Source organism: Carassius auratus, chromosome 6 (assembly GCF_003368295.1).
Source record: "Carassius auratus strain Wakin chromosome 6, ASM336829v1, whole genome shotgun sequence".
NCBI classification, from domain to species: domain Eukaryota; kingdom Metazoa; phylum Chordata; class Actinopteri; order Cypriniformes; family Cyprinidae; genus Carassius; species Carassius auratus.
The window spans coordinates 27,860,047-27,870,530 of NC_039248.1; the positions used below are offsets into that span (position 1 = coordinate 27,860,047).

General features: G+C 32.3%; 1 protein-coding gene across 2 annotated transcripts in view; it reads right to left on the reverse strand.

The window, feature by feature from the left end:
• LOC113105123 (protein FAM19A2-like) overlaps window positions 1-2,653 on the reverse strand; it is a 75,070-nt gene extending 72,417 nt beyond the window's left edge. Inside the window, exons 1-2 of one of the 2 annotated variants that reach the window (XM_026266253.1) lie at window positions 2,513-2,653; window positions 2,183-2,315 (exon numbers count right to left, since the gene is read on the reverse strand). The gene's annotated coding sequence lies outside the window, so the exon portion shown is untranslated. Of the gene's footprint in view, window positions 1-2,182 lie in introns of both variants that reach the window. The other variant, XM_026266251.1, reaches the window with a different exon arrangement.
• Between the last annotated feature and the right edge of the window lie 7,831 nt (window positions 2,654-10,484).

Below are 10,484 nucleotides of genomic sequence, written 5' to 3' on the forward strand. Positions count from 1 at the left end.
AATATTCATTTTTGAGTGAACTAAAATCAGAAAATTATATATGGAGCTAACACTTGAGTTTGGAAAACACTTCAGTTTTACTTAGAGGCCTAAAGTGAGCGAAAATATGCGGTGCAGATGTTTTTTTTTTATCAAACTGAAGACACTTTGATAGCTTGTAATGTAAATCAATATTTTTATAACAGTATAGCAGACTACTAATACATACATAAGATGTTATCACTCTATGTCTTAGTTTTTTTATCAAATCTCTGTGTAAAACATACAATGCATTGCAATAAAATAATGATGTATGGATGTATATAGATAATCAAAAAATCTTCGGTAAATGTTCATCACTTTAGTATATTCTCATCTTGAAATATTAATGCACAATTGTTTTTCTTGCAATTATGCCATTAAAAAAACATGAAAGGTCTTTTACTAAAGTATAAATGTATTATAAATCAGAAGGCAGAGGGCATGTAAAAGATGCCAAGTTTTGATCGCATTGATCTGGAAATGTTCTAGCCAGTTTAAATTTGTAGGAATATGGGGTAATTTTGATGAAAAATAGCTAAAACCATGCCAGAAAATATTACTTGTTTATAATGGTTTATGAGGCTACAGGTGTTTGTGACGGAACTTAATTTCCCATCATTCTCTGTCGGCAGCATGTGAATGATAAAATCCTCATGGAAAACATCAGTTATGCTTCTTTGCTTTCCACTTTGCAATATCGCTAAGAAAAATTCCTAGAATCAGGATATGAAAAGAGCTCAAGTTATATGAAAGTGCCTAACCATGTCCATTTACTCCCAAACAATGAATCAAATCACTTGTGAATCATCATCACACGCATAAAAATCTCTCGTGAATCATCACAAACATCAGAATCACTTGTGAATCATCATATCATAATTCCGACTTCAAAACTCAACAGTTCTTGGATGTCTTTGAATTCTGATGAACTAGAACAAATGTGCATGAGCTTTAGACAACCAAGTGAATATTTAATCACTGCAATGCTTAGAAGAAATACAATTCGAGATTAAAGGGGAAAAAATGAATTTATTAAATGTTTTGCTTTCAACTGTTCCGTCAGATGCCACTTTTATACTTTGAACCAAGTGCTTAACTACACACACAGAATTGTGGGATTCATCGTCAGCGAAGGATAAATAGATAATGGCTTTAATAACCACTAGATGGTGCAATATCTGAAGATATAATTTTGAAATCAACACAAAATAATGTTCAAAATGCACATGCATTTTACTTCTGTAATGTGACGTACTTCCGGGTGAAACAGGATATTCACAGACAAAAGGGGGAGGGACTTAATTTGGGGAATTGGGAATTGTTGGGATTGTGAAAAGCTATGTCTGTTTGGTTTTTAGAGGAAGGAGTTAAGGAATGTCAGTCGACACTTTACACAAACATTGGATGCCAACATACATCACTATATGGATAAGGCATTATTTTTGAAGATTTCGAACAGAGACGTTGAATTCATTCACTTGTGCTGTGGCCTGCAACAGATTGATCTGCAACCCCAACAGCAATCAGCAATGATTCGGTCCAAACAAGAGGATTTTCCTTTAAAACGCCCACCTACACTGAAGATTTGGCATCAGTCTGCTGGATGTTCCACCATATTAGGCAATGGCCAACTTTAGTGGGCACCATCATCTTTCTATTAACCACCCAATCCATCAACATCACCATCAGATCCGGTAGGATCACTACCATCTTCATCTTCATCTTCATAATACCAGCTCTATATCATCTTTTTGTAACCGATGTTTACCACAATTCATAAAAAAGACATAAATGTATATCTAGTACTGATACACTTTAAATCAAGCAAAGGTAGAACAACAGTCAATTATGTTCAAGATATGACCTATGATTATGACTGGAACAGTGTTATTTATAAGTGTTACTGGTTTAGTGTTATATTATTAGTAATTCTATATTGTATATATTCTATTTATAAATACATTTTCATTGATGTATTTTGTGTCTTTTAAATTTAGAACTAAATTTGTAAAAAATTCAATCTGTTTAAAATATGTATTAGAAAATGAATATGATCTCGAACACTAACACGTACGTTTTATGCTTCGACAGTAGCAAGATGTACAAAGCCTTTTTCTTATTTTACAGGCTAATTTATTATATGAAATAATCCAGGACTTACCTGTCGTTGAGCTGTCAATGAAAGTGAAGGGGTAACGCTCTCATTTGCTTTTCATTGTCAGAAGTAAAACCCCGGCAGAGCCAAAGACTGATAATTTCCCTTTGCACAAAAACGATCCCAGGAAAAGCATCACCTACAGATTCAAACAAGAACGCAAATGAAATGAAACCGATTCCTGCACCAGTTCAGAAAGTCTCAAATGAGTCTTCCAAACTCCCACTCTCTCCAAAGTTCCTTCAAATGCGTCTGAACTTTGCGCGCTAGAACGGATCTGAATGAGCGTGTGTGACGAGATCTTTTGTTGCAATTATTATAACGAAGGGTTCACACCTGCAAAATCCCTTTATCCATTATAGGCTTGCATGCGCTTCTGGGGTAAGGGGTTTTGGCTGCTGCAGTCCTGTGTTCGGGATGGCTGCTCTGCTCTCTGTGTTGTGTGGAGAGGGATGGTGAGGAGCTCGACTCGCCTCTCAAGTGTTCAGCTCTTCAGCATCCGCTCGGAACCCATGGGAGCGCTCCGCGCGCGCCGCGCTGTGGTCAGATGGCGCCCCCTGCAGGCTGATGACTCGCTGTGCGTGATCAATGAACGTCAGTGCCATTGCATTACAAAACATCAAACAAAATATATCCAGTGGAAACCATACACATATTAATTAAAAATCTTAATTTACTTAATTAACTTAAATACTATTTCATAATGAATAAGACTTATTAATTTTGATATTTAATATTTGAAATGATAAATGTTTATATATATATATATATAAACTTCTATTTATATTTATTTTACGATTTGGTTTATCTAAATAATAATAATAATAATACTTTTATGTATGTTTATATTATTATTATTATTATTATTATTATTATTATTATTATTATTATTATTATTATTAAATGATTTCAGAAGCAGATGCATATTATTATTTTTAAAGACAAAAGACTACTGAATAATAGTAATAACAAATAATTAGTATTTACATACTGTACATATTTATTTAACTTAAATGTGTTATCTTAAATGTATGATTTGGTTTATCGTACTCAAAATAATAATAGTAATGATACTTGTATTATTATTATAAGTAGGACAAACAAATAGAAAATTATTTTTATTATTTTATTCAATAATTCCACAATAAATCTAAATCATATTAATTTTTAAAGAGTAAAAGACAAAAGAATACTGAATAACAGGAATGACTCATATTAAATATAGCCTATATTTAATTTTTACAGATTTTATATTAGAGGTACAAATAATAAATAAAAAAATGGTTGAAATAATTATCGTCTATAATCATTTATTTGCAGATGTCACTGCTTTGATAATCTGCATATAATGCAGTCATTTAAAGGCATTTTAAGTGTGGTTTAAAAATATAACAACCTGAGAGAAAATGATCATTGAGAACATGTTCATTCATAAAATCACATTGAAGGAAAAATGGAGGGGTGGGGGTCATTTCAGAAATTATTCAGAAGTGGTTATGTGAAAAATCTAGCCTGATTTGTTTAAAGTTGCCACTTCATGTGGTATGTTGTGTGTAATGCAATGACATCAAGTGTGTGGCTTAAACTTGAATCAAATATGATGGGATTGATTAATTGAAAACACATTTGTTAATGAACCCCAGATTGCACAGAACTTTGATCACTTATTATTCCTAATACACTTTGTTCAATCAATTCCAGCGTCATTTGCACTGAGAATCTTTATTGCGACGAGTTTGATATTCCATGACTGAATCTATTTTGCAAAGATACCCGGAATGAAATGTTCATCTTTACATGTTTTTGAAGAGAATCTCTTAATCTCTAGGTCTCAATCATAAAAGGGTTCCATATAATTCCAGTACTATTATGACTTCATCAGATTGCTCTGGCTTCCCACTTCCATAAGAAGCAGATGGGAAGAATAATCAATGAGGTCAGTGATTGCTTTGGCTCAGGGATGATGCACAGTACATTAGTGGCACCTTTAATGACCAGACACTCTACTAGCATCATAAACAAACCCTCCCGCTGATGGGCCGTGGCCTGCACAAAACCCATCAATGCTTTTTGCTGCTGTTGTGCCTTTTGTATTGTTGGTCCATTTTAAAAACTTTCAAATTATATATATTTTTTAAACAGATGAATCAATCAGAGCATTTCATGACCCAAATGCAGGCCGACATCAAGTAAAATATCCAATGGATAATGTTCAAAAATGAAGACAAAATATTTATTTACAATACATTTTTTATTTTTGCTTTGACATTATTTTCATGACAATTAAATACAATCTCAAAACAAAAATGTGTTTGCAATTCCTATTATTATCAATGGTGATTCTTGTTATTGATATAAAATACAATTTATTATTATTAGTATTATTATTATTTAAACCTCCTTAAATTAACAGTACAATAATACCATTATGTTAAATATTTCAAATAAATAAATAAAAAATATTGTTTCACTTTTTTTGTACTATGGTTATGATAAATTAACAGCACATAAATAAATAAATACATAATATAGTCATATATATTTAAAAGTTTATATATATATATATATATATATATATATATATATATATATATATATATATATATATATATATATATATATATATATATATATATATGTATATTTCATTGCATTGCATTGCAATCATTTATTTATCACTGTAGTGCAATAATAAAAATTGGGGGTAGATGAATATTGTCATGATCATTAGCTGCAGTGCCCACAAACTTCAGTAGAGGGCACTCCACTCAGTACCATTCCACCCATCAACCACCCGATGTCACCATATCATCACTTGGACACTAGCACCTCTCATACTGTTGCACCACACCCGAACTACATCTCCCATGAGTCTCTGCCTCACAATCACCTTGCACAACCTGCACCTCATTCAGCAGCCAATTTCCTTGCCACACTTGCACCTCATTTACACAAACATATAAGCACCACAATCACTCTCACTCACGGCGAAGTCTTGTTTAGTCTGTCTGCCATTTCCGAGTGGTTTTCCTAGTGTTTGTTCTTCCTGTGTATGATCTTGGATTGTTTAAACTGACTCTGATTCTCTGCTGCCTGCCCTGATCTCTGCTCGTTACCGTTTAAGATTCTGGATATCCCTAACATACCTGACGCCGTTCCTGATTTCTGCCTGTATGACCATTCTCTTAATAAAGTTTCTACACATGGATCGAAAGCCTCTGACTCACAGTTACAGATATGAGGGAAGAATATGCTACTGAAGTGTCATAATGTAATGTACTGTCATAATGTAAAACAAAAATCTTTATGGTTCTAAAATAGTCTTCGTTTTTCATATAGGCAAGGCAAGATTATTTATATAGCACATTTCATACACAATGGTAATTCAAAGTGCCTTACATAAAAGAAAGTAAAATAATCATTTAGAAAATAATCACAACAATAAAACAAGGAATTAAAAAAACATTTAAATGATTTAAAAATAGAACTTAAAACCCCTAAAAACAAGTTTAAACAGAGTAAGTATATATAAACAAAATATGTTCTTGACAGGATTCTTTCCTTAATTCACCCAAATAGATGAGCATGTTAACTATATAAAATGATGAATTACAAAACTTTCAACATTTGCAGCCCTTATGAACAACACTGTTGTTTTATGCTATATGTTCTATATAAAATCAATGAGCAAAACCGATACAAAACTAGTAAACAGAAATGCAGTTTATCTAATATAAGCATCCTCAGCTGTGGTGGTGTAGCCCAGAGAAGATGAAGAACATAACGGAGCTGCATTGTGGAGTAATCTGTCCTCATTATCAGTGATGGATGTGTGTCTGTGGGTCTGTGTTATATAACCTTTCCACTGAAGATGCTTCATCTTCACTGGCCGTGTAATATTCCCAAAGAATTGATGGCAGTGCATCAAAACAATATTGAAGCAGAGCTCCGCTGTATCCAGGTTAGTGCAATGCATGACATGATTGTGAAATAACAGATGTGAATGTGTGCGATAACAACATGCACTGGGGGCATTCGCACAAATACTGAATTCAAATGGGTCACAAGGCACATGAGAACTAGTAACAAGTGACTCGCCGATGACTAAAGAATCATACCTGCATTATGCTGTGGATATGGACTCTGCTCACATTTGTTCTTATTTATTGGGAGCCAGGACTTGTGTATCTCATTAAGTCATTTGCTTAAAGGTGAAACTCAAGCCTCTAAGATGAAATGTATGTTACATGCTTCCTGAGATATCTTTATTGTTTCAAGACCAAGCAGTCAATCACACTGCTTTGCTTTCTTAAAGTTTAAAGCACATTGAGTGTAGACTTCAACTGTTTGTTGAAGGCTGACTGGTGAATGCAGTATTTTTTGAGTGATATTGAATATGTAATTGTAGTCTTCGAAGAGTATATTTAAAAAAAACTGCATTTGTAGATAATGTAATAAAAAGAGGTACACTTCATGACTAACACACTTGTACACTTTTTAATCATTATGGTTTAATAATGTTTTGTCAAGTTTTTAAAAAGTACACCCATTTTGATGTGTTGAATAACGTACTAAAGCACATCTAAGATGCTTGATTATACCCTGTAAAAATATTGCAGCAATTAGTTATAACTTAATTTAACCAATTTAACTAAAAGAAAGTAAACTAAACATATAATTTTAAGTCAAGCATGGACACTTACTTTTAAGTTGAAACAACACATTATTACTTATTCTAATGTTAATTTTAAGTTGTGTAACTGTGGTGTCCTTTGATAATAATATATTATATAATTATATGTAATATTTAACTGCAACATATTCATTATAAATGTGTACAAATACATATAAAAATAATCAAAAGAAATTATATTTTAGTTTACCATGAATGCTTATCAGTTCAATTATTATATTTCTAAGTCAATCTAATTATGAGATTATATATAAAGACGTAAGTCCTGTTGAACATGGTCAAATGGTGATCTTAAATTTAACCAACTGCATTTAACTACACATACATTTAATTTTAAATGACATGCAATTAAGTGTCTGAAAACAAATTTAGTTCTCAAACACTGTTTAAACTGTTTTAAAATAAAAACTATTATTAGATGTAAAATGTATATCTCTAGAAAAGTAGGTTGTTTCAAATATCAAATGTCTGACACCTAAAAATGTAAAACATTTTGATTAAAATAGCGATTTTGGTCTGTCCCACCTCAAAGGTATATAAATTAAGGTCTATATTAATCTGAATTTAACTTTTGTAGAAGCTGTATCAAACTTTTGTAGAAAATCCATTTTAATAAAACTTAAAATGTATTTTATTTTATGCAATGCAATGCAATGCAATCACACAACTATTGGTTTTTCAGTTTCAGTTTCAGTTTTTTTCAGTTTTTTAGTTTTATTTATACATATCCCAAGTCATGGAAACAGGGTTTTAGATATTGCAAACCTCATAGAAAATGAATTTAGTTTATTTAATTTGACCTCCTGATGTGGTCATTCAACATTTTCTAAAGGAGCTCATTTCATTAATTTCATGCATCATTCACACTTTTCTTAGAAAGTGCCTTTTAGAACAGGCAGTAAGCGCAAAACACCTAGACTTTTATTTTTTAAAGATTTTGCACATCCTCACATCCAGGAAGACAGAAGTGTACTGTAGTCTAACAGGGTACAGCTATATCCAATGAGTCTAAAATAAGAAAGCTTGACCACAACCCCAGTGTCCTTCGTTTGAACTTAAAAAGACTTGTCTGTGAATACGATGAGTCCAGCTTGTCATGTGCTCATAAAAAAAAGAAACCTGAAGGCTAATGTAGAGAGAGAATGAGGAAGTAATGGTTTCAGAGGAAAGCAGCAGTGAATCAATAATTCAGTGCGAGCTCCTGTTATTGCCAACATAATGCAACAGGTTCACAGCACACAAGCACTGAGACATATGTTCACATTATTGTGTGCTCGTTTACACTATAATCAAACGATTCTCATAATAAAATCTGGCACCTGCAGCTGGTCAGTATATGTTCGATCCAGTTCTGCACATATGAATGTTTTCCAGTGGAAAAGAAAATAGAACTATTTTAGTTGATAAAATTATATGTTTCATAATTAATGTTTTAACTGAAAGACAAATAATAATGTTTAATTATCAGTACAATAAGGTTTATAGTCTAATCCTGTATTTGTGGTTTGGTTGTATGGAAAAGTAACTGCAATTGCATGTGAGAGCCAGAAGATGTCAGTCTTTAGCTTAGAATGAGAAAGGAACACTTCAGTGATGTTTAGTGAAGATTTGATCGTTTTCTTTTCTTTTTGTTTGCAATGTAAATGTTGTGCTGTGTTAAAAGTACATTTGAAAGAAAAAAGTAAAGGAAAAGTACTTTTTGTAGTCACAGTCCAACTTATGCTCAGCATCTCCATAAATAGATCAGCATATGTATACAAAATCATGCTGTGGTTTAAAAAAAAAAAAAAAAAGCATGTTCTTTGGGCAAAATAGTTATATGAGCTCAAATACTGATCAGATTATAAATATGAACGAAACTATCCTTTAGTGAAAATGTAACCGAAAAAAAGTTGTTGATTAATTAGAGGCCTACTACAATGTTCATTCCATATTATAAACTCTATGCAAGACCTAGAATTAAGACCTAGATATCTTATAAAGCACTAAACTATCATAATGCACTACCATAAAACTCCATAAAAGTAGAGAAATATATTGTATGACTAAGACTCTTTAGTCTTTTGGAGTTTTGTAATAAAGTACAGCAAACTAATTAAAAATGAATGAGTGATTCTCTTTCTATCTTTATTTGTTTATGTAAAATATTCCTCCGATATGCACATTCATTTTGCATCCTATGCAGCATTTCCTTAGCCAAAGCTAATATGATGAATGCACACAGAGATATAAGTGTATGTGATATGGCTGTGAAGAGGTTTGAGCTGCTCTCTGCATAGTCAGCCTGAATTAAGATGCCTGCTAGGCAACTAAATGTAAATTACTTTTATGGGCAATCAATGCAAAGATAATACTGATGATAACACTCAAAGATTATTGTATTCAAGTAGCTGCTTCATTTTGTATTTTAAGAGTACCTGAGAGAGAGAGCGGGGGGGGGGGGGATGAATGGAGAGAAAGCAACAAATTAATAATACTGAATAACATACATGTAAATAACATTATTTTTATTATTATTATTATTATTATAGATTATGTATTCATTTATTTTTCTGTTGTAGTTTATGCCATAGCTCGGTTTATCCTCTGTCAAGCTGAAATGAAAGAGAACCATTGTGGCAAACCCTGACAGGTTCTCATGATAAAAGTATCAGACATTGAAATGTTTACCAGTGTCACATTAAACAGCAGGGCAGGCCGCGGCCGTATGTTAGGAGTCATGGATGCTTTATGGTCTCAGAACACAGAGAAGAGTGGAGAGAATCCTTCAGAAGCTGCACATCAAGCAACTGAAGACAACTTTGATTAAAGTTTTAGTTCACCCAGAAATTTTAATTAGACTGTGTTTTACTTACCCTCGAAGAATCCTGTATATCATATACACATATGATGCCTCGAAAGAGAGTAAAACACAAGTTAATTTTCATTTTTGCATATTATACACTTATACACTTTAAGCATATTTCTCTTGTCTTTGATTGTGTTACTGAGAAAACAAAGCCATGGGGTTTCAAAGTTATTATTGCATAGTTTCTTTTCAAGTCATCTCATGGAAATCACTGCAGTCCAAGAGAGCTATTCAAAGACACCTTTGATTCTGCATAGATGTTTAATGATGCTGAATCACGTGTTAATGTGTTACATGTGCTATCCACATCCAAGGGAGTGTATCAGGTATTTTGTCTTAAAGAGACAGTACACTTAAAAACAAACCAACAAAAAAATCTGGCATCGATAACTCTGCTTTCATTAGGCATCATTATAGGCTTTTTTTTTCTTTTTTCTTTTTTTTACATTTTCAATCAATCAATCAGTCAGTCTGTCTCTCTTCAGTCCGTCGGTCTGTCTATCTAAAATCTTTAATCCAGTCCCTTACAAAAGTAACTTCCCTTTATACTTTAACACAATTTAAAGCAAGATACGTTTTATAGCCTGTTACTGCAGTAATAGAGGGTGTATCATGTATTCTATCTTAAAGGGATAGTTCACAAACAAAAAAAAGTAAACAGACGCCTCTTATAAAGTACATATACAAGTTATATATACATATATTACAATACATTTTTTACATGTTTTTATTAATGGAAACTGCTTTCCATTAATGATAAATATTTA